This window comes from Vigna unguiculata, unplaced genomic scaffold (assembly GCF_004118075.2).
Source record: "Vigna unguiculata cultivar IT97K-499-35 unplaced genomic scaffold, ASM411807v1 contig_450, whole genome shotgun sequence".
NCBI lineage: Eukaryota > Viridiplantae > Streptophyta > Magnoliopsida > Fabales > Fabaceae > Vigna > Vigna unguiculata.
The window spans coordinates 10214-36486 of record NW_021011162.1 but is presented as its reverse complement, the minus strand read 5'-3'; the positions used below and the strand labels follow the sequence as shown (position 1 = coordinate 36486).

At 32.6% G+C, this 26273-nt stretch overlaps 2 long non-coding RNA genes across 9 annotated transcripts in view; both read left to right on the top strand.

Moving 5' to 3' along the window:
• LOC114171970 overlaps nucleotides 1–24173 on the top strand; it is a 47100-nt gene extending 22927 nt beyond the window's left edge. Inside the window, exon 3 of the long non-coding RNA XR_003601770.1 lies at nucleotides 24051–24173. This is a non-coding gene — a long non-coding RNA (uncharacterized LOC114171970). The remainder of the gene's footprint in view (nucleotides 1–24050) is intronic.
• Nucleotides 16893–20023, top strand: LOC114171968. 8 transcript variants are annotated; one of them, XR_003601764.1, is made up of 5 exons: nucleotides 16901–17443; nucleotides 17541–17764; nucleotides 18304–18549; nucleotides 19129–19195; nucleotides 19280–19502. It is a non-coding gene; the product is annotated as an uncharacterized LOC114171968 (long non-coding RNA). The 8 variants fall into 8 exon arrangements; XR_003601765.1 differs by having other exon boundaries at nucleotides 16902–17443; nucleotides 19129–19167; nucleotides 19280–19508; XR_003601758.1 differs by adding an exon at nucleotides 19993–20023 and having other exon boundaries at nucleotides 16893–17443; nucleotides 18304–19727.
• Nucleotides 24174–26273: the final 2100 nt, after the last annotated feature.

Genomic DNA, 26273 nt, shown 5'->3' with positions numbered 1-26273 from the left:
TCTCATTCGATGAAATCACTTGAGCTAGTGTCTTTTCTTGTAAACCCACACCTACAGTCGAAACATGTGGTGGAATCGATACATTAGGATCTGTATAGGTTGTGATTCCAACCACACTTTCCCCTGGGCGTACATGGTTCCTAAAATCAGCCATCCCGGTTGACACTTGGAATTGCTCATTAGGTGATGAAACATGTATGCTTGTATTACCACCAGAAAATGGATTCTTAACTTGCTCTACATACTCTGCCATTGGAGGTGTGTAACCTAGGGGTAAGCCATAAGGTGGAAAAGCTTGAGATGATGTCCCTTGACTCACTTGATGATGTGGTGGGCAAATTGGAGGTCCACTTGATACATGAGGATGAAATCTTGGAGGGTATGAAGTACCACCGTCAACTGCTGAACTTTCTCCTGAACTCTTCATAGTCCTCAATGCCTCCAAGATCTGACCCATTTGATCCTTTATTTGGCTGATTTCACCCTTCACTTGGCTAATTTCTTCCTTAACTTCCTCATGTGCATTTTCCCAATCCTCCATTGTTTTGAAATTTGCCCGAGTTCTATAAGGGTGTCTCGGAAATTTTGTCGTATTCACTTACTGTCACTCTTCTATTTAATTCAAATGAAATGAGAAGGAAAAAGGAAAAGAAAAAGACAAATGCAAATGCAAACATTCTAGCTAGAAACTATAAAGTTGTGCAAATAACATTGCAAGTAATAATGGAAATTAACACGGAATAAAGTAGTCGATTCATCAGAAAATCCACAATGTTCAAAAGTTCATAACAATACGAAAAAGAAAGAAAGCATAAACATCAACTTCGAGCTCTAGCCACTATATTCTTCTTTTCCCCTACAAGCTCTCTGCAATAACCGAGGAAATCTTCAATTGCTTTTGGTGGATTGAATATAGGCATTGCAATCTCAGCATCAGTTAACATCCCGGGTACATCTTCAATTGCTCCGTTGGTTATAGCTACTAACTTTGGAAAACATCCTCTCTAATAGTTTGAAGTTCCTTTTAACTCAGCACATTCAGTTATCAATCTCTGATTTTCCTCCTCCGACTATGCCCGGTACCAACGCTCCTCAACCACTTTTGCTTCATAAGCTGATATTGTCTCTCAAACTCTTTGTTCCTATACTGTATGTCATTTTCTAACTCTGCTTTATACCAACGCTCTTCTTCTAGCTTTGCCTCATAAGCTGCTGTCATTTTTTCTGTCTGTTGCTCCATCTCCTTAATCCTAACTTGAGCATTTCGCAGCTTGTTTAATGCCTCCCTTTTGTCTCTTGCCAATTCTTCATATAATGAAATTTTCTCACATTCAGACAATGCCATCGCTTTCTTCTCTTTGCCTCTCAAAGCTAGCTCTTTGTTAGCTGCCTCGAGATCTTGTTGTACTCTAATGTGATGGTTTCTTTCCTCTCTCTACTTCTTTATTAATACATCACAAGTTCTGATCCTGGCTTCATTGTCATGTTTGAGATCTATATATTCATGGTGAGCTTTCTGAAGATCATTAACAAGCTTAACATTTTTCTGCTTCATCTTTTCTATTTCTTCTTTAAGGGTTTTGACTTCCTCACTTTCCACATCTTGTTGTTCTGGCATGAAGGCAACTGGTTTGAACGGTAGCTTCACCCCTTTAACCTTATCCATAACCCATTGTTGATAAGATGTCTTCTCCTTTACTACCCATGGCCTAAAGTCTTTTTCTGCACGCACCACACTGTCCCAAGCACTTCTAATTCGTCGGAGTAAATCATTAGAAGTCCCTTCTTCATAGCAATTCCACACTGCAACTAAAGATTCTGGATTTGGTGCACCTCGTATAGGATATCCAAATTGTCTTTGTGCTAATATCGGATTATAATTAACACAATATTTGGTTCCTATAAGAGGTACATTTGGGTACTCCCCACAATGTATGATATGTGATCTTTGCTGCCAGGATACCTCTCGTTTGATCATTCCATTATGTAACTTAGCAAAACAACACGCCCATTCTTGTGCTCCTTTAGCTGCTGGCTTGTAATTTGGACTAATATGAGAAGTAAACCATTTATATAATACTGGCAAGCAACATGACAACTTCTTCTTCTTAAATTCATAACGCATGTTCAAATTTCCATAAACATCAGCTAAGATTGTTGTGACTGGATTTTCTGCATTGATTTTATATGCTATGCAAACATTAATGGCTGAGAGATCAACAAAGTTATCGATGCTTGGGAAAATCATAATGCCATAAAGAATGAGTGCCAATACATCCATGAATGTTTCCCCCATGTCTTTATCAACCAATTGACGTAGATGCCCCTCTAGAAACCCTTGAGGAATGCCTTTGACGGTTCCCTTTGTAATCATTTTTCCTTCTAACTCTACAGGGTGTATTTTCAAAATTCCTGTTAGTGTTGAAACAGATGTATTTTGCATTGTATGCTTGTAAGGAATTTTTCCTTCTAATGGTAGATCTAGAATATCCCCAAATTCCTCTACTGTCGGCACTAATTGAAAATCCTTGAAGGTGAAGCATTGGAGCGGCGGATCATAGTATTGGATCAAAGCAGTAACAGCTGGAACCTGAGTATCAATCTCTAGAAGATTCAGTAAATTCCCATACTTCCTTCAAAAATTGTTCCTCTGGATAGTCTTCATCTTCCCCACCAACTCTCGAAGATAAGTCAAGTTTCCTTCATTTGCTCTAATTGACTACTTTTTTAGTGACTCTGAACCAGAATGCTCTCTAACTCCAGATTCCCTATTAATTTCCATTTCTTCTCCAAGAAAATGACACAGCTTTATGATTTTCTACCTAGAATGAATACAATGAAAACGTACAAAAAAAAAGAAAAAAATTATAGACTACATGATGCTATGAATAATTTACATAACTTATTACAACCCAAAGGAAAAACACAAAGAAACAAATACAAATAAAAATAAAAGACAAAATAAAATAAAATAAACAGAAAAAGGAATTATAGGAATACACATCTCCCTTTCGTGCCTTATAAGGTTTAAGCGCGTCATAGGATTAAGGTAGGTATATGTGCTCACCAAGATAGTCTCCTATTTCCTAAGGATAAAAGGTCACTAGAGCTATAGCCCACTTCACGACATTTCTCACAACAGTTGGTAAACAACACGATGTAAGAGTATCAACTGAAGCAAACAGACTCTAGTTGGGGTTCTTACAATGACCACTTGGGAAGTACATCCACTGTGGCACTACTACACAATCCCCTTCTAATTCTAAGCTACTCAGACCCAAGTATAAGGCCTCGCTCATGTCATGTACAAAATATAAGGTGAGTGTGTGAAGGGAGAAAAAATGCAAACCTAAACCTCCACCTGCAAAAGAGATCCATACAAAAACATATTTTCTACCCTAAGGTTCAATATCCACAAATATATCATACACCAACAGGAATATAAAATATACATAAATCGAGAAGGGTAAAACAAAACATCTAAATTTAACACATCGCTTTCGCATATTCGATTAAATAGGCTTGACTCTCTAGTGTCCCCAGTGGAGTCGCCATCTATAGTAACCTAAATCGTGACGGGACGACGAACTAAAAATAAATTCATTTAGAAAAAGAGATTTAGAAGTCGCCACCATTTATTCAGGAAAACTATGGAAAACCATAAAAATAAAATAAAATTTGCGAAAACCAAATTTAGGGTCCGGGAGTCGGTTACGCGTAGGGAAGGTATTAGCACCCTACAGCGCCCGTCCAAAGGCGGTACCTTTAATTAAATTTGCAAAAGAGATGTGTTTAATCCTTTAAATATTTATTTTTCCCATAAGAAAATATTGAACAAAATTATTTTTTTGATTAAAAAGGACCCGACAAGGCTTAACCTTGGTCCTACGTATTCTCATAAGAAAAAATGAGAAATCAGGGCTACGTAGTTCTTTATAAAACTGTTTGATTAAATGATTTAATTTTTGAAATATGTCATTTGACATATTTGAAAAAGAGTGTCATGCGACGCGAGCGGGTGATTAGACACCAAACACATTTTTTATAACTTATTTGTTAAAAAACAAGATTGTCGTGTGACGCGAGCAGTCAATTAGACACCAAACACATTTTTATAACTTATTTATTGAATGTCGTGTGACGTGAGTGGTCGATTAGACACTAAAAGAGAAAGAAAAATAATAATAATAATAATAATAATAATAATAATATTAAATTATTATTTATTCTTATTTTTATCATTTTTTGAAAGTTATTTAATTTTTATTTCAATTAAAAATATTTTTATTATTTTTGAAAATGACGTGATTGAAATGTCAAATTTACTTACAAAACACGAAAATGTGGTACTTAAAGAGAAACGCGGGGTGCATAAAGTAAATGTGGGGTGCATTAAAGTAAAACGCGAGGTGCATAAAGTAAAGTAAACACATTATATCTAAGAAGAAAATAAAGGAGTGGGGTGTGTGCTAAGTGAAAACGCGGGTTCGTAAAGTAAACTAAAACTTAATGTAAGCGGGGTGGGGTTATTACATTGGGGAGTGCATGAAGCAAATAAATAAACAAAATCCAATATTAAAAGTAGGAGTGCATAAACTGAAATATGGAGGTGCGTGAAGAAAAAACCTTAAATCTTCTAACCTTAATAAAAACATAGGTGGTGCATGAATGAATTATGGTGGTGCACGTAGCAAAAACTTAAACTTGCTAACCTTAATAAAAATATAGGTGGTGCGTGAATGAACTGTGGTGGTGCATGAAGAAAAAACTTAAACCTGCTAACCTTAAAAAAAGAAGAGGGGGTGGTGCGTGAATGAACTGTGGTGATGTACGAAGCAAAAACTTAAACAAACCCTAAAGCCATATAAAAACGCAACATCTCAACTCTTACTTCGTCTCCTACCTTCCCGCAAAACACCATTGCCGCCCCAACTTGAGACCTTGACCGTCGGCAGCGACGCGGCCAAAAATGGCGCCGGCCACGATCGCTCCACCACCAACAGTGGCGGCACCACCGTTCATCTCCACAAACCAAGATTGTTTCAACTATGACTCACCTTTCCCTTGCCGTGCACTGCGAACTACCTTTAATAAAGGATTCTAACACCAAGTATGGCTACCCCACGATTTCCAGAATAACAGTGCTCACTGTCGAGCCTCTATTTGTTTACAGTGAATCAAACCCTTTCTATTTCCTTTCTATTTCAGATTATTTAAACCCAATTCTCTTTTATTTTCAATTTTCTAGTTTTAATTCACTGATTAACAATTTCAAGCAACATCAGATGTAGGGATTTCACGATTCATACCCTTTATCGCATAACAAAAAAATAGAATGGGCAGAACATCGTATCAAAAATTTGAAGATTGAAGATTATGCGTACCTTGTTTAATGTCTGAGCTTTTTTGCTATCATGGTTCCCTTTGTACTTGATTCTGCATGTTGTTTATATTCCTTGTTGCACTGTTGTTTCTATCACTGCTCCATTCTTTTTTCTTCCCTGTTGCTTGTTCCGTGAACCAAAGTAGAAGAAGTTTTAGCTTTTGTTTCGTAAAAAGTAAAGTATTCCCCCCAATAGTAAAGTTTTTTAACAATTTATTATTTTTTTTTCTTTTTTATGTAACACTTATTTTTGAATATATATATATATATATATATATATATATATATATATATGTATGTATATAATTTTATTTAACTTTATTATTTTATATATTTTTTATTATTATTATTGTTATTTTATATTTTTTTATTTTTAAAACAACATTATTTGCCCAGACAAAATTGGGTGTTTACAGAATAGATCACCAAGTTAGGATGCAAACAATACTGAATTGTACACTTTCAATCGATCAAACACAGAGTTAATCAATTGATTTTACTAAACAGATTTTGTTCTAGTATAATCAACCGATTGAAACAGGAAAACAATCAACTGAATTACTGGGAAATATCCAGAAATGCGAATTTATATTTTAAACCAGGAACAATACACAATAATGATCAAGATAGGTTCCAAATGATTATGTAAACATGCTCAATGCTGCAAATGCTATGAAAACATGCAAGAACAAGAAAAAGATTATTAAAGCACAAGTTCTTTAAACTTTAAAATAAAAATGCAAGAGAGAAAGGTTAGAGAAGAGAGGACACCACGAGATTTTTATACTGGTTCACTCAAACCTGAGCTACATCCAGTTTGTCAAGGCAACCTTAGCTTGACTCTGCACTATTTCAAAATTTTTACAAAGTATCCACCCTTACACTTCCAAAATATGCAAAAACACCATAAAAACTCTTGAATCACACAAGAATCACACCAGCAAAGCAAGAACCATCTTGTAGATCTGGAAAACCACCAGGCACACACACAAAGCTTGAGAAAGATCAAACCTCAGTGGTAGCACAACCCATCCTACCACAAACCACTTTCTCCAAGCTTCAAACCAAGCCAAAAGCTCCAAGAATTGATCAAAGATCAATCTTCAACAGCTGCAACACGTATGATCATGAAGGAGAGAGTTTCCACAAGTTTCCAAAACAAATTCGTGCTCTAAAATGATCAACTTACCTCTCTTTCGAAAATCACAACTTTTATAGTCAAACTGTTACGAAATTCAACAGGTTGATTTTCAAATCAATCGGTTGATTTCACTTGACTTAAGTGAAAGCAGTCGATTAAAAACTAAATCAATTGATTGAATTTGTTGCAGTTTAAAACTACTACAGTCAACCTTTTAACCTGTTGAAAAACCATTCAACAGACTAAAAGAGACATTTTAACCTATTGAAAAACAATTCAACAGATTAAAATACACACCTAAGACAAAAAAACATCTAATTAATGCTATAAGGTCTACAACATGAATTACAAACTTAAAGTACACTTTCTAAATGATGTAACTACATGGAGAGCACATGTTCCAGCCTTGATCACCATGGATATCATCAAATCTCCTTTCATTCATCAATGTAGGCTTCATTTCAATGGTAATGGCTTCAAGATAGTTCAAAAAATCTTCATTCAATCTTCATCAAATCTTCAAGAAACAAACCACCTTAGCTTCTCATGTCAACATCTTCAAGGATTTTGATCCTGTAAAATAAAACAAAGTAAAACCTTAATATCAATAAAATAATTATTTAATAATACTTTAGAAATATGTAAAGATGAAATTATAGACATATTAATTAAAAAATTTAAATATTAATAATACAACTTATTTCATTTTGAGGGAACATTTGATCCACTAAATGATGGGCTTCCTAATAAATTAGTCATTTGGCATTTCATCTCTATTTCGATATCTTGCTTCATTTGATCACGTTGCGTTTTCATCTCTAATAATTTCTTGATCTTCAATTAATTGTCGTTGAGATTGCAATTCATTATGAAGTTGAATGTTAGTTTCCTCTTGATTTTGAATAATGCTATTCAACTTTTTAACTTCTAACTCTAGATCACTTGCTCCTTTTTGTGCATTTTCCACTTGATTTTGTACAATTTGTCTCTCTATATTTTTCTATGATTGATATAGTTCCAATACCTTAAAAATGATTTGGTGTTGTTCCTAATACAAATGAAAAATGTTTAACTAATGGTATAGGTGCTTTCGAAATCTCTTCCTCGTACACCTCACCCACATTTTTCAAATTATCCTGGACAATATAAAGAAACAATATTTAACATTTAAAATATTTTGTAATAGTAAAATAAAATTATTTTGAATATGATTATAACAAATAAAGAAACATTTGAAATATAAAGTAAACTCAATGGCCATGGTAACACAAAAAATTTCAACATATGAACAAAATCATAAAATAAGTTGATGTCTCTAAATATTCTTGCATCTACATATTTCAACTTAAAATTTGTACCCAATTCAAATATATATCCTTAAATTTTAAAACATTAACAAGAAAAAAAATAGGGTTAAATATTGTTTTGGTCCCTCAAGTTTTAGTGAATTTTGGAATTAGTCCCTCTTTGAAACTTGATACCAATTTAGTCCTTCATCTTTAGAAATGTGTGGATTTAGTCCATCTTATCAAATTTTGTTAAGTTTATTTGACATTGTAAATGCATTTTATGATAATATTTAAGTTAACATTGAAGCGAAACTGTGTCAAATGGTGTAAACAATTCAAATACTATCATGAAATGCGCTTGAAACATCAAATAAATTTAATAAAAATTGATAATAAGGACTAAATCCACACATTTCTAAAGATGAAGGACTAAATTGGTATCAAGTTTCGAAGAGGGACTAATTCCAAAATTTATTAAAATTTGAGGGACCAAAAACATATTTAACACAAAAAAATATAACTTGTATTTGTTAAAATATAAGCTAGAGTATCACTACAACAAATAAAAGATTAGCGAGGGAATAATCCCTAGCTAATCCCTTGCTAATTCCTCGCAAAATCATTCAGCGAGGGAATGACGAGGAAATACCGAGGATACTGAATCGTAGCTAAATTATAGGTAACTAAATCGCTAGGGAACTACTTCGTAGATAATCCTTGGCTAATCCCTAGCAAAATGCTTGTAGGAAATCTCTAGCTAATATTTAGCAAACTAGTTGTAGTAAATCCGTAGCTAATCTCTAGCAAAAAGGTTGTAGCTAGGGATTTGCTACATCTAGTTTGCTAAGGATTAGCTAGAGATTTGCTACAAGCACTTTGCTACGAATTAGCTAGGGATTAACCAAGGATTAGCTACGAAGTAGTTCCCTAGCGATTTAGCTACCTATAATTTAGCTACGATTCAATATCCTCGCTATTTCCTCACTATTTCCTAGCTGAATGATTTTGCAAGGAATTAGCAAGGGATTATTCCCTCGCTAATCTTTGAATTTGTTGTAGTGGATGTGCATGAAAGATCCTTATTTCATAATGTCAACACTTATTCCAGGTCCCAAAGCTCCTAGAATTACATTGATATGTATTTACAACCTTTGATCGATGAATTGAAAGAACTTTGGGATAATGGTGTAGAGACATATGACAAATCAATGAAAGAAACATTTCAATTACATGCCTATATTTTGTGGACTACTAATGATTTTCCTGCATATGAAAATCTATCAAGGTGGAGTACTAAAGGAAAATTTGTTTGTCCTTGTTATAAGAAGGATACATGGTCATTAAGTTTACCAAATGGAAAAAAAATTGTTATATAGGAAGTGGTTGACTTTTTCCACTAGGTCATTATTGGAGAAATGGTGAAAAAAGCTTTTGATAACACTAGAGAAAGTCGTCCATCTGCTACACAATTATCTGGAGATGATATAATTAAACAATATCAACAATTTTAGCAGGTTAGTATTATTGTATTTTTCTTAAAATCATTATTTCAAACTACTATTATTTTTCTATTATATTATCAAATTTCTCTTACTTAAAAATAAAATCAAAGTAAAATATATTTTTTAAACAATAATTATTTAAATATTATTACTATTAGATAATTTTATTAAATGACATATTTTGAATATATAAACTAATATAATATGTAATATATTATCAATTTTTTCTTATTTTCGAGCTAACATGTAGAGCTTTTCCTGAAAACTACAAAAAATGGTATTTCCATGGTGAAGGATCAAGTGTAAGCGAACCTTTGGCTACTACAAGTGTAGATATGGTTGAAGATATTTTAGAATCTCGAAATCCAATGGAAGATATGTTGACTGATGTTAATGATTTTAACGAGGCTATTGAAGATGATGATGTGCAAAATAATATGGTATGAATTTTGCTTCATCTAGTGGAACTTCTCCAAATTCAAATGACAAGTTTGTGAGGATAGAAAATGAGCTTGCAACTATGAAAATCCAAATGCAGCATTGCTTTCCTACATTGCTTCTAAAGAAGATATGTAAGACTCGAAGAATTTAATTAATTAAATAAATAAATAATTACTAAATGCGGGTGGTAGAAGCCTTTATGGCATTAAATTTTGATTGGTATGATGTGGAAAATTACTAGCTCAGATAGTTGAGAGTACTTTGATTATGTGAAAGGACTTGGGTTCGAGTCCTATGTGTGTTATTTAATTATTATTATTTTAATAATATGTTTGAGCATGTGGAACGATGACATAATGATTGAATTGTATTAGTTAACAAGAAACATAAATTGACTTGATGGTTTAGCATGGATTTGGAATTGGTATGGTTGTGGGTTCAAGCCTTGGAGAACCCAAACTAAACTTTATTTTTGCTATTTTTGGTTTTGGCTTGAATTTGAAGGGTTAACGGAAACCCCAACAGACATGGCCCCTAATTAGGGGTAAGAGTAGAGCTGTCAAAACGGGTAACTCGGCCCGACATGGTTCAACCCACCACGGGTTGATGATTTAGTGAGCCAACCCAACCCGACTCATTTTTTAGCAAGCCAAAAAAATTCGAACCCGACCTGGCCCACCACGAGTTGGCAGGTCGGGTTAAACGGGTTGGCTCACAAGTTCACTTAATTAAAAAAAATACAATTATTTATCTGTTGGCTAAAAAAAAGCCTAACATGACCCAAATGTAAAACCCAACTTAATAAAAAAACTCTTGTGTACCCTTTTATTTGCGGGTTGGTGAGCCAACCGGCTCACCACGGGTTCAACCCGGATGAGTCGGGTTCTAGATGAGCCGGGTCAAAAATCAACCCGTATTGAAATTTGTAAAAAAATTCACTACAAGAAAAAATATTTTTAACAGAGGTTTATTTTTACATTACCCAGGGTTAAAACCTCTACTAAGTTCTTTACCCGAGGTTTCGATTTCCCCTGCTAAACAATCCCTGGAGAATGTGTTAGCCGGGGTTTTTACGAACCCCAGGAAGCATCAATCAATAACAGAGGTTTTTTATCCTCTTGTATTTAACATAGGTTTTAAAACCTCAGTTAAGTTTTGTGGGTTTAAAACCCCCGGTTAATTATCATGAATTTTGAAACCTTCGTAAAATATCATGGATTTTGAAACCTCCATAAAATACTATGGATTTTAGAACCTCCATAAAATAACATAGGTTTCAAAACCCCCATAAAATACCATGGGTTTCAAAACCCCCTAAAATACCTTGGACTTCAAAACCTCCGTAAAATACTATAGGTTTCAAAACCTCCATAAAGTACCATAGATTTTTAAATTATTATTATTATATTTTTTTACTCATTTATCATTTATGTATTCATATATATATTTTTTCAATCACAATTATTTACATTTATTTTATTTTTTTAATCTATATTTAATGAAATTATACATAAATAGATATAAACTCATATACAAAATGTATTCATAGTATAACAAACTATAACAATTCATATATATACTAAATGTATATATCAAAGTATAACAAATATACAAATTCAAATTCAAGTACAATATTAGTCAGCAAAAACTATCATGAAGTATTGCAATGGTTCTCAAAACATAAAATGATTCAACTAACTTCCACATTATATTATATTCTTCAACTATCACATATGATTTTCCTCATGTCCAGAACTTGTTGTATTAGTTGGCACACTTCCTTGATTAGAAACCTACAATATAAATGTGAATCATAATTACAAATGTAAACTCTGAAAAATAAAAGAAGTTATGCAGTCTTAAACATTACTAGTGCAGGATTGAACATAGTCAACTCAGGAGGCAATTAACTTTGATAATTTTGAGAAAAGAAGTTCATGATTGCATCAAGTCTTTTGTCACGTTCTTCATTTCTTTTATTTTGTTCATCTAATTGTGACTTTAATGCAGTGACATATATTAGAACATAATCTATTATTAAAATTGAAAAAAACACATAAACATTATAAAACACTCAATCTATCAACAAAAAAATATATTACATTTCTTACTCCTACTTATAGAAAATAATCCAAAACAACACAACAACAACATTAATAGTGTCCAATAATATTCAACTTTCACGGCACAGCCAAATCTCAAGACACCAAAAGATCAAATGCAACATATCAAATGTCAAGCCATTCATTCATGCACAAGAATATTCATTACATTATTGATTAGATTTAAGAGATAAAATGTGATTACCACTGAAGGCAGAGGACATCTTGGTTGTCCTTTGAATCAACCGTGAAATGCATTGACTTCAAATGAAACAATTACATGTAGATGGTGCTCTCCTGCATGCACCCTTAGGATTCTGATTCAATAAAAGGATACATGTCAAAATCATAGCAATACTCAAGGATTTTCTTGTGCACTTTTTAAAACCCAAATTCCAAAGAATCTAGAATCCTCCATTCAAAACCAATTATCCAAAGACAGTAAACAAATAATCCATAGATTTCCAACGTTGATTTCAGAATCCAAAAGCTGAACAACTATTATTTTATTGTTGTGGTTTAATTCAAGGCCCATACAAGCTTTTGAGATTGTTTTTCATACATCCTTCAACACTTTATGGTTTCTTTTAACCATTTAGAAATATCCTTTACACCTTTAATTGTATAAAAGTCAAGATCACCATCAGAAATACATCTTGAAAAGATAATAGCAATAAAAGTGAAATATGAGTCTAGAAGCAAAGCTCTGTAATGGAATATCAATAAGCCACTAAAACAATCTTACTAACTTCATCACTAACCAAATCTTTTTCTCATGCATACATAATTTAGAAACAACATAATAACAACCTAAAACTTATAGCATTTATAACTAGCAGAAAATAGCTAGCTCTCTAACGGAAAATAAATTCTGAGTAGGGCATGAAAGAAAAAAAGATTTACAAAAGAAATCCCTTTTACAACAGGGTAAATAGACATCCTATAGACAGAGCGGACACATGTTCAGCGAAAAATCTACCACAATTAACAATAAGCAAAGCAAATAAAATAGCTTTTTCCTTGAAAGGTGTATAACACTTATATTCCAACCCTTAAGAAAGTGTATAATAAAACCTTCAAACTAAATCTTACTTTAGACAATAGCTCCTGACTCTCGAGAGGTTGTTTGCTTAAACTTTGTGGTAATATAACTATAAGCAACTTTGGTTTCTCTGCCCTTATCAGTGTCAACTTTAGATATAATTTCCCTGATTGTGGCCTTGTCACCCATACCATTCTCCTTCATAGTTATTTCCAGTTCATCTCTTGTGATATAACTGTGATGGAATCAAACAAAGAAACCAGGGTACATGTGTCATTTATCTTCGAATTCTAAATAGAGACATTCATTCATTAATTAATGAAATGATTGGTAATGAATGTGCTATTTGGTTTAGCAAGAAATAGGATTTATGGTATATGATCTTCTTCATGTCTAAAATCTGAATCCAATAATCCAAAGATTAATATGGAAAACAAGAACTTCAAAAACCAAAGAACTGAGGCTGAGAATGCATACTAAGGAAAAAGATTACTTCCATAATGTGACAGATTGAAGAACAAATTCGAATTCATAATAGATGGACTTACCCGCTTCCATCTTTATCAAAATATTGGAAAGCCCCATAAAGATTCTCGTTTCTCTCCAACATGTATCTGTGCATTGAAAAGTTGCTCCAATTTTTTAGCTTCCTAGCATAGAAGATACAAAAAAAAACAAGTTCAGCAGCACTCTGACTTTTCTAAATGAAGAAAAGTTATAAAAAGAATAAAATATAAATCATAAACAATTAAACATACGAGATAAGTTCTATTTTGTAAACAAAGGTTTCATTACGATGGAAGACAAAAATATAATTGAAAGAAGGGATCTCAAAACTGAAGAAATCGAAGCTGAAAAGCCAAAAAGAAAGGGGTTCATAACATGAAACATGCAATGCATGTAACATCCCATTTAATAGCCTTTCACTACTAAATAACATATCATATCATGATAACCCAAATCAGATAGTAAGAGAGGAGGTTTAACTATAAGTATACCAATACAGTCATCCAAAAATTTAACTATACCCAACTAGTTATATTACAACTAATACTAGTAAAAAGGGTTTAACAAAACGCCAAAGTCTAACAGAACATGAGGTAGCAACTACTACTAGATAACTACAACCACAGATCAACTCCTATCACGGAGAGGAGTATCTTTGCCTGCATTGGTGTCTGCTCACACCGAAAAGGCGATCATAGCAAAAGAAAAGGAAAACACAGAGGAAACAAACATAGGCAAAAAAGGGTAAGCTAACTTAATTGAAAGAAATCATGCAGTTTGATAATAAGCATAATCAGAACTCATCACATCCATCATAACTAATTAGGCTCTCATGATACAGTATAATACCCATAACTTTAGACTCAATATCCGGATTATGTAAGGAACATTGGAGCTCTTGGTGGCTTGCACATGTAACGGTTCCCAAACTCTGTAGAGTATGGACACATGGGGCTATCACCCGACCGCTCACAGGGTAAGTCCCCTTCGCGTCTAAGACTTGATCAAGTCTAGAGACTAGGACCTCCTGCTACTCCTCACGACATAATCCATTCTACTCTATCTGAGCGTGAATGATTATTGGAGTTTCAGGATACCAACCAATTTAGGAGTCCTCATGTTCTTACATACAATAACTTAACCTCTAGAATTTCCCTTGAATTCTAGTGCTCCCATACCTCCCGATAATCTGTTTTCATTCAATTCTACTATAGATTCTACTAATCACAAGAATTCAAGCATATTACAACAGACATCACAATATTTTATTCATGATAACTTTCAATAATTTAAAACAGAGGAAAAACCAAAATTCTGCAGAAGAACTCGCTCAAGCTAGAGGATCTTGCCTGGGCGGGAGGGTCATCCTCGCTTAGGCGGGTCACTCTCGCCTGAGCGAGACTCAAACAGTGGGTAACTCTAAAATTGGGCGAGTTCTCGCCTAGGCTAGACTGTTTCGCCTACACGAGAGTGCCTCTCTCGCTCAAGCGAACCCAGCTCGCCTAGGCGAGACCTTGTACAGTTCCAGGGGGTGAATTCCTGGCATTTTCGCTCAGGCGAGAGCTACTCGCCTAGGCGAAAATACCAGGTTCCCAATCTGTTTCAACATGCAACAACACCAGATTCTTGCACAAATCACTCATATATTCAATCATACCGATCAAACATTCACTCAGTCCTAAATCATGAACTTTCAACCCATTAGAAGACTTCTATGTGAAAATTAGAGAAAATTGGCTAGCTTCCCTTACCTTATGAAATCTCCAAGAAGCAAAGCGTTTCCAACAAAGGAACCCCTCAATCACACAACCTACGAAGCTGGAAAGTATAAATTTAGAGTGAGAATAGGACTTCATTTAGGACTTTAAAGAAGGAGATGCTCCATTGTTCGAATTTGCGGAGATAAGAGAAAGACTTGAAGTGAACTTACAAGAATGGGAGGGGAGAACAACTTGAGTGAGAAATTCAGTTCCAGATTCAGTGTTGCTGGCTGCAACAAGAAGAGAGGGTGGATCAGAATGAGAATTTGCAGTTTTCTGGTTGGAGAGGATTGGAAAATTCTGAAGGTGGATGCAGAGAGTGAGCATTTAGGAGAGCATAGCTTTTGTGTGTAGGCAGTGGAGAGAAGAGAAAGGGAAATAAAAGGGGTTTCACAATGCATGTAGATGAGTACTTCTCTTTTTGCACCTCAATCATAACGCAAGAATTTTAATACAAATGGAAATGAAGACAAGTATAAGAGGCACAAAAAATACAAAGTCTTTAAGAACTTTAGTTTAGTCCTTTAATTTAGGTTGAAAAATAAAACCATTCAGCACAACCTGCTTTCTTTCCTCTTTTTGGATGAGCTTAGACCTTGTCTTGCTAGACACAACCTACTTTCTTTCCATTGGATCTACATCAAAGCATGTGCAAGCAGTGTGTAAATAGACATATGGTAGAAATAAAAATGAAATGTCAGCATAATTGTGATTAGGAAAATAATAAAGAGAAACAACTGATTTTTTGTCCAATTATATGTTGTCACCATTCGAAACAGTTGTCTAATTATATAATCAGTTACCTAAAATCATATTAGTTGGATTAAATCGTGATTCTAAATGATATCTAGCTTTTGCTATCTCTTTCTCATCCTGCAAAACCGTAAAAATATTTGTCTTTCAATCTTATTGTAGATTCTATAAGAGATTACATTAAATTATAGCCTTAATAATCTTATTGGAGTACCTTTTCTTCAGCCATTGCTTCTTGTCTTGCCTTGCGTGTAGCATTCAAACTCATTATCTTTTCTTTCACAACTTGCATTGTTTCTAATATTTTGAGGCCTTCTATTTCACATATTATCTAACTTGATTTTTCTTTTGCTGGCCAGTTTTACACTAAGATATTACTAACTAGTTTTAGTTTTTAATTCTGATTTTTAGTTTTGATTTGGTTTCTTATTTTTCAGGCACTTATTATAAATTAATAAAGCTACGTTGGTTCTACATTTCTTTCTTTACCTACTTAGTTTTTATTTTTTAGCTTTACCTTATTATTTGTCCTATTAGTTTGATAATCATAGGTAGTGTTCTAGAATTTAGCTTTACTTAGTAGTTGTATTCTTACTCTTCGCATGTAGAAATAGTTGATTAGGATTTTAATTCTCTATTTTCAGTTTTGGCTTTAAATCTGTTTGTTATACTAAGCTTTCATAGGTTTGAGTAGTAGAAATTTTAGTAAGGTGCTATTTTGTGAATTTAATTTTCTCTTGAGCGTTCATGAATTGATTTAGACTTGCGTAGATATGGATATAATATTTTATAAACCATTCACTACAAAAAAATTACTATTTAGTGGGAGTTAATTTTTGGAGGTTATAAAAACCCTCCACAAAACAATAATATTTAAAATGGTTGTGTTAAGTTGTCTAAGTGTTAAGATTAGTGGGGATTTTAATTATTTTTTGAAAAGTTTTATAACCTCCGTAGATTTCTACACCTTTAACTCTCCTAATTTTTTTAACCTTTCCTTCCAGAGTTTTACATTCTCGCTCTACTCAAGGGTTTCCACACATTTCCAAACCCACATTCTCGTTTTTGTTCAGAATGCTCTGTCAAGCTCGATTTGAATTCATCAAATCAGCATTCATCTTCTCATCTCCGTCCAAGGTTTTACACTCACTCTCCTAAATTTTTTCCTAAATATCCAAACACTAGCATTTTCGTTTTTGTTCAGAAAGGTCCGTCATCAAATTGGCGTTTTGAAAGCTCGTTCTAGAAGTTCGATTTGGATCCATCAAACCGATATTCATCTTCGTCCTCGCTCATCTGCCAGTGCTCGTCATCTCCGTCATCGCTCATCGGCCAGTGGTCGTCGTCAATGCTTGTTGGCCGTTGCTCGTCTCTCAGTGATCGTCTCTTAGTGAGTGTGGGTTTGACCCTAATTTTTTAACCCTCTTTGATATGCAGAGAGATGTTTGCTCTAGTCCTTTCATTTGGCCTTCTCCTCACTGCATTAAGAAGCAGAAAGGCTAGGTCATGGCGCTATGGTTGTGGTAAGTGTTTGTCACAATGTCATAGATAAATTATAATTCCAAAACCTTAAATTTTTAGGTGAAAACTGTGACATCTGAAACATATAATTTGTTACAGTAGCAGACTATTTATCTCTTTCTTTCTGGGATGAGATTGGGGAGAGTGACAATGATAGAGACAACATGCTTCTTCAACTGGAGCAAGAATGCTTGGATATTTATCACAGGAGAGTTAAGGAGACGAGGAAGCACAAGGCTGACATATATTAATGGGTGGCAGATGCTGAAGCTCAAGCAACTAATATTGTTTCTTCCCTTAGGGAATCTACAATGCTCCCACGAGTAGGTTTGGTTACGTTGCTAGTTCATTTTCTGTCGTTGTAACTTGTAATTTATATTAATGGGTGGCAGATGCTTATTAGTTGTGATGTGAACAAGAACTAGAATGTGCTATATGATGTCTTCTATTATCTTTTATGAACACTGGAAATTGAAAATGTAACCTTGGCATAAATTGAAGATCAAATATTTGGCTCTCCCATGTTGTGGAGATAGGAAGAGTATGCAGTCTTAACTCTTAATAATGGCTATACTAGAGGAGGATAGGTGTTCCTGTTTGTATATTAATTTTTCGAAGTGAATTTCCACAAATATGTTCTATTTTTCTAAATTTTTTCTAAAATTAAGTTTCATTAAATTTTGAACGCTATGTTTACTGGAGTCATTAAATATTCAATAGTTGATTATTTCTTCTCATTTTTTTACTTTTTATTGCCATTTCTGATTGTTATTTACAAGATCTTGTGTTTCCCTCTTTAGAGTTAGCGTCACACTATTGAATTGACAAAGTACTTGTTCGACTAATTTTCTGCATTCGATAGGGAAAAGGATCCTTGAAGCAGCAATTAGCTGCCATTAAACTTGTCTTAGAGGATTTGAGGTCAAAGAAGGATGAAAGAATAAAGGAATTTTTAGAGATAAAGTCCCAAATTTCTCAGATATGTGATGAAATAGCAGGTTGTGGACAGTACACAAGTGTCACAGACTCAGATGTAAATCAAAGTGATCTGACATCAAAGAAATTGGGGGAACTCAAGTCGCATCTACAGGAGCTTCAGAATGAAAAGGTTTTACCAAATTCATAATACAGATAAATAGTGTTGATAGTTCCAGATAAGAGGAGTTGTTAAAGTCAAGCCTCATGGTCCCATCACTAAGTTCCCTCTCACTTTCTCTTTATCTCTTTCTTTCTTTTACAATCACTTTTTCATTTGGTTGTTTAGAACAAGTTGTTGAGGTTAATATTGATGTGATATTACTATGATTCTAAGTCAGTAAAATGTTAAAGACACTTCTAATGTTACTGCAGAATAAAATGCTTCTTTGAGAGATTGTGGTTACCTAGATGTCTTGGTAAATGAGAGTGATAGTATGAGAATTGAAGTTTACATAGTTAAGATAAGGGTAATATATTTCTTGCATGTTCTGCACCAACATTCCTTGTATTTGGAATGGAGACCAGGTCATGGTAAGTTCTAAATTTATTTCTGTTGCTGCTTAGGTAATATATAAGGGTTATATCCATCATTAGTTTTTTCATTATTTCCTATGCTATTGGTGTTATATTTAATAAGTAGTTACTCTTCTTCTCCCACCCTCTTTTTTATGTAGCCTCTTAGAATTTTCTTGTCTTCTCTCCAATTCAGAAATAGTCACTAGATTTGAAGAAACACAAGTGCATCAAGGTAGATTTCTCTCCTAAGGGTTGAAAGAGTGAGCGAGTATCTCAATGCTTCCCAAACTAAATTCCACCTTTATTCCTACCTCTGCTTTGTCTGATGCTCCTCATAATTGTAGATAACATGTGGAATGATGGCTTCTCAATTTTAGGCTTTTCTTGATGCCACTGAGTGTCTCTATAAAACACAAAAGCTTGCCGGCAAACCTGCTGGAATTATCTCCAGCACTCGATACCAAGGTGGTCAAGAAGAGACTACAATGTAATAACACCCTCTTTCTGATTGTAATTTCTTATAATTCCCAATTCCTTGATTTGAATGAAAGAGTTTATTTTCTTAAATTTTCAGTACATTATTTACTGATTGTGATGGTATCATCCCTCTAGTTCACCGTGGAATGGTATTTGTTCCATTTGGAATAAGATTTACATACAACCATGAGTTTGAAAATATGGAGGAAGTGAAAGGTGGAAGTCCTTATGGTTCACGAGCATGGCTATTACTTGTATGCTTTGTGTGTTTGACGCAAAGAAAGCTAATAGATTTGAAGTAATCACTTCCTCCAGGTCAGTAATAGAATCTGTAGTTTAATTGAATAATTGTTCTTCTAAAGGCATTTTTTTTTTTTCTGCAGGGAAGACCTTAATATGGGTTAATATGGAATTGGTAAAAAAACATATTTAATTCAAATCTCTAAATAAAGTTCAACTTTGTAAGAGTTTTTTTTTCAAAATTCTTTGGATTAGTTAAATGAAATTAAAGGAGAGTTTATTTTAATTTGGATTTTAAATTTAAAATATGAAGGGGTTAGTCTTTAACTTATTTTATTAGGTCTTGTTGGCAAAAGCAATACAAGCCTAAATGCTGAAGCAAGATTTTGATGATGATAAAAGAAGCCATGAAAGCCATCTGGAAGCCAATATGAAGACCATGTGTTGTAGTGTTTAAAGCTATCTTGTAAAATGTAATTAGATTAGTTAGAATCAGTATTATACAAGAAAAACCTGGTGTTTCTCGAAAAATCAAAGTGATAATCGATTGTCACTTAGAATAATTGATTATCCTGAGCTGAACCATTTTTTTCAAGAAAACACTGGAATAATCGATTATCTGCTCAAAAATTTGTTTTTCATAAACCACACTGGAATAATCGATTATCACTAGTGATAATCGATTATCCTGGTCAGTTGGGCGCGACTGTTCAGTTTTTTTGACCTAATTTCTAGAACCCCTATTTAAGGAACCTCAGAGTTACTTCTCACTTACCTTTTTGAGAAGCTAGAGTACTAGTGTTGTGACTGCAAAAGAGTTCTCTGAGTGTTCTCAATAGAAGCTTTGAAAAACCTAGTGTGGGTAGAGCGATAACTTTTCCTGAGAGGTGTTCTAGGAGATTGAGTGCTGCTGCTGTTGCTAGGAAAGCTAAGGTCAAGGTTCTCTGTGTGATTCAGAGAGGTGTTCATCTCTTGTGTGATTCAAGAGAGGTGTTTTCTTTCCTTACACTCTTAATATCTGATTGTAAATTTGTTACTTCCTAGTGATTTAGTTAATCTCGTTTTTAAGAGATTAACAACTGGATGTAGGGTCTTTTGATCCGAACCAGTATAAATACTTGTGTTCAAATCTTCTTCTCTATCTCTTTATTTCATCTATTATTGTGTTTTAAAGAAATTATTTATTGATCTAATTGATAAATTTTGGAAAAATTTTAAAGTATTAATTTTATTATTTAAAAACCAATTCACCTCCCTCTTGGGTTTGTCAGCACGCTCAAACATTCCGCTACGCGATTTCAACAGGTCTTCATAAAATTTTTATTTTTATATATTCTCAGACATGTGAGATGTTATATTTTCTAATCCTATTACAACTTCCCTTTACCTTTTTTTCTTAAATATTTATAAAAGTATCAAACTTAACCGATTAGATTATAGGAAAATGAATAAATAGTAATCAATTTTAGGAAAAACCAAATTTAGTTATTATAATGATTAATTTATAAACTAAATATTATTAATATATGAAATAGTTTTTATTATAAACAAAAAAATTATAATTAATTTATAAATTGGTAATTAAATTAGTCTCTAATAATAGTTACTAAAATTTAGATTATTAAAAAAATTATTGTATAAATTGATCATTAATTAGAGATCAATTTAGACACTAAATTTTTTGGTAGTCAAAATATTAATAACTAATTTACAAATCAATTATAAATTTTTATACGTATCAATGATTTATAGTTTATAAATTTGTATTTAAATTAGTCATTATAATAATTAATTATTTTTTATCTCTAAAATTGGTAATTATTTTAAAATTTTCTTATAGTGTATTTTTTTTTAAGAAAAAAGGAATTATATTTTTCTTAGAATGCGATTCCTGAAAATTTAACTTTTGAGACAATTATATATATATATATATATATATATATATATATATATATATATATATATATATATATATATATAGAATGTGATTGATATACAACATGAAATCATATACAAAAGCTTAATTATTAATTCCTTATAATTTGAACCATTAATTTGACATTTTCTTTTCTGTCTTGAAGTTAATATTTTGTCTTGAAACTATAATTGAGTTATGCTTCTTCAGCTTTATTATTCTAACTTATAGAAAAAGTTTATTCTTGTTTTCATTCATTATTTGTCTTCTAACTTGTATGGTTTTCCTTTGTTAGGTGCTTAAGCATTGATGCAAGTTTTGCTTGGTGGTTTTGATTTTTTTCTTTTTTATTCAAGTTGGTTAACAGTGAATATTTACTGTTCTGTTTTATAAAGGTTACGTGCTATCGTAAATTTTGAATAGTTCATTTGGACTGTGTTGAAGTGCTTTATTTTGTGACTAATGATTTGGTATATTTTACTATCATAATTTGCTTATATAGAGATTTTTCTTAATGTAGCGAAACTGAAAGATATGAGCAATTTTGTCATGGGCCGCTTTGGGATGATTGTGGACAACTTTAAAGTTGTCAAAGATCCAAACATTAGTTCTTATTCTATCTCATTCCAACATTAATTTGTGTACAGAAAAGTCATAGCATCAATGATGTTTGAAACTTTTTTAACTCTATTTGCTAATATTTGGTTAGGTCTCGGTTTCATTAATTCCATAACTTTCATTTTCTTGGTTGGGGTTTTCTTGTCATTATGGTTGGGTGCATCTGTCCTGGGCCTTGGGGAGTGGTTTATCAAGCGAATGCCACTTGTTCATCTTATTGATTGGAAAAGAATAGGTTCTTTCTATATGTGTCCTTTTCTTCATTTTATCTCTAATTTCTATTTCCCATTTCTAACTTTTTCTTCAAACAGTGACGTCGTCCACATGGTTAGTGATGAGCGCGTATTTTTGTCCTCATTCAGTGTTTAATTCTGGATATTTAATTGAATTTGTGTGTTTAAAGATTGATTTAATTGGGATTTCCTATAATTGGGTTTATTGAGCATGAGATACAAAAACATGTTAAAAATAGCTTTTTAGTTGCATAAATGTTCTTTGGATATTTTGAGGTGTGTTAGTGCAGCTGCAGCTAAGTTGAGCTCATGGAGGTGTGGAAATAAATTGATTAAAGCTTCATGAAACCTTAAAGATAAATCCAAGAATAAGAAATTATCAAAAGCACAAAAATTCAAGCCAAGCATTGCATGAAGACGGCAAGAAAAGCTTGAAAAAGTGAATAAGTCTGGCTAAACCAAGAAGAGAGGAACAAAAAAATTGGACCTTGCGGTTTTCTTTATCTTTATGATAGAAGATAATTTGGGAAAAATATATCCTTAGATATTTTATTTGATATTTTTAAATAATTATCTTATTTAATTATATCATAAAATATTAAAAGATAATAACTACCAAATCTTTTTAAATATGAGAATATCTTCTTGAATCTTTTTAGTTCCACAACAAACAAATATATCTTGAAGATATTGGATTATTTAGAAGATAATTTAAGGAGATTGCAAAGGGTTGATTTGGAAAATTAATACAAATACTAATTGGTGATAATTTATCATATATCTTTAAGTAATTAATTCATTTAATTATATTAGATATTGATATTATCAACCAACCATATTTGTCAAATGGTCTATATCTCTCCAAATATTTTAAATATTTATCTTTATCTTTATTTTAAAATATATTTGAGAGATTTTAGCAACAGAAAAGCCCAGTCCAAGTCCTATATAAAGAGACCAAGGGAGAAGTAGAAGGACAAGCTCGGGACTTCGGAGTTTTGGAACCCTTAGGGGTGCCTAATTTCGTTTCCTTTCTCTATCTTTTCTTCTCTCTATTCTTCTTTTTATTTTGTATTCCATGAATTGCTAAACTTCTTGGGTTGATTCCAATGTAATTTCATTATGGATTCTGAGGTTAGAATGAATTAATTTCTTTGTTCTTTTTATTATTGTTGAGGTTTTAATTTATCTATGTCTTTTATCTTTGAATCACATAAAAAGTAATGATTTTAAATCTATATGCATATTGATCATATGAGTCAAGGGTTTTTAAATTTAATTGAGACTTTTTATCTTTTTATCTTTATCCCTCATATTTTATAATTTTATTTGACTAACTCTTGTATAGTTTTATAAGAACTAATTTGTTAAAAATCAATTCTGTGTTCGTTGGGAGACGACTCAGGGTTACTTTACCCTTTCTATTTTCTTAACTACTATCTTAGCAATACTGAAGTTGCTATAGTTTAGTAGTATTAATTTGATCGCGTTAACGACAGCGTTATCAGTTAGCTATGCACCTCTCTTCGTAAACGCCAACGATAGAAGAAGGTAATTTTCCTATCCTTTTTCATTTCACCACTATTAATTATTTTTGTATATTCATGCTATTTGATTTGAAATGGTGTGTAGGTGGACACCGGATGCAGTTGTATTTGATTCTCACCCGCGCATGGAACTCCCAGCTATTTGATTTTTGTGTATATTTTTTTCAACATTAAGTATTTTCTTTTTTAATATTTATATTGTAATTGTTAACACTTTATCAAATCATCAATAAAATTAATTTTAGTTCATTTTTGTGTACTTTTTGAATTTATATATTTTATTTATTTTTTATTATAAAATAATTTTATTAAATTAATAAATTATAAATGCAGGTGTGTAATCGTAAATAAAGGAGGTTTGAAACCTCCACAAAATAATAGTCACCAATAAAAGAGGTTAAAACCCTCCACAAAAGAACCTCCGCAATATAACTTGGAAATAGTAGAGGTTAAAACCCTCCACAAAACAACCTCCGCAATATAACTTGGAAATAGCAGAGGTTAAAACCCTCCACAAAACAACCTCCACAATATAACTCGGATACCAGGGGTCGTCCAAAACCTCCGCAAATAATTTGTGACGACTCTAATTTTGGAGGTTTAGAAAACCTCCACAAATTAATTTGCGGAGGGTGAAAACCCCCACAGATTGAAAAATAACCTCCACTAAATAATATATTTTTTTAGTGATTGGAGTAGAATTAAGAGTAGAGATAGTTTAGAATTTACTAATGTACGATTCTCATTTTGATTTTTTTAATAAAGTTTGATTTTCATATGCAGTTTTATATTTCTTTGATATTTTTAGTTTTCATCATGGATTTTAACTTCCTTTAATTGTTTTAAACTTGCATGAGTAGTGTCAAATTAGGATTTCTATGTTTAGCATTAGTAATCTTTGATTTTATGTTGTTTTGGTGGTCTATTACAGATTTTATTAATAGGATTTTTAGTTAAAGTGCATGTTTAGAAATCGAGTTTTCCATTTTTTTACTGTTTTGGATTGGTTAGGTAAATACTTTAATTTTATGGCACAAAGAAGTAGATTTAGTTGTTTTAATAGCTTGTTCATATTAGGATTCTAGAGTTAGACAAATTTTAGTGCAAAGGTTAATGTTTGAAATCTGCATAATTTTCATTAGTTTTTTTTATTCTAGTCTCTTTTTGTTGTTTAAAACTTGTAGGAATTAGTTTAGTTGGTTTTTAATGGCTACTTTTAGGATTAGCAAATTTCATGTCCTGTTTTTACTAGTTTTAGCTTGTTTTCTAGGTTTACATAGTGATATAACATTTCTAGGTTTAAAACATCACCTTGCATTTTGTATAGCTAGTCCAAATGGAAAGAGAGAAGCATGCTCACTTTTCTGTTTCTTGCACTTCTCTTCTTCGTTGGAACAACATAGATCATTCCCTATTTCCATGCATCACACTCCATTGCACAATCTACACACACATATGTTAGCATATCACATTCATGTTTCAGCAGGAATGAGATCATGGCAAGCGTCACAATATATTATGTGAACCAAAAACAAGCCAAGAACCTTAGGAGTTATGCAATTCTCAATCATTGAGTTTCTCTTAAAAAAATGTTTAACTATGTCATATACTGATAAGCCAAATGAAATTATGTGTGGCACTTACCTCTTATCATAGCTTTTAGAAGGAAATATAGTATAATCTACTCTTTTAGGATCCACACTTTTCAATGTCTGTAAATGATTTCATTGTTAATCAATAACAAATAGTTATGAACAGTAAATTTGTTCATTTTTAAAACCGCAGTGCTTGAAAAGCATAGGTGTTGGTAGCACCTAGTATATTCCAAAAAACCATGTTTTCTTTTTCTTTCCATCATTTGTCTCCCTTCTCGAAAGCCAAAAAGCATTGACTGATTCTAAAACAGCAGATGCTGATGGAGAACTAATAATATACTTCAAAATATGTAGACATTTATCCATTTCAATATTGATTTTGCAAAACATTTTAACATTGTCTTTCCCTTCACCTTGTTTTCATTCAAACTTCATCCATCATCACGTTACCAATGCAGGAAACATTATACCTGGAAAGCATAGAGGAAAGGGAAAGTGGAGCCACGCCTTCAATAATACAGACAGTGAGAGCAACATCAGTATTTTGGAGCAACATCAGTATGACCAAGGGATTCAATGTGAAGGACAGTTTGATAACCAACATCATCTTCAATACCAATGTTGTAGAAAAATATTGAAGTGTTACGTGTTATAGTGAAAGGCAAGTCCGAAGAAAGACTCCTTAGCCTTAAAGGCATATTGTATACCTTAAC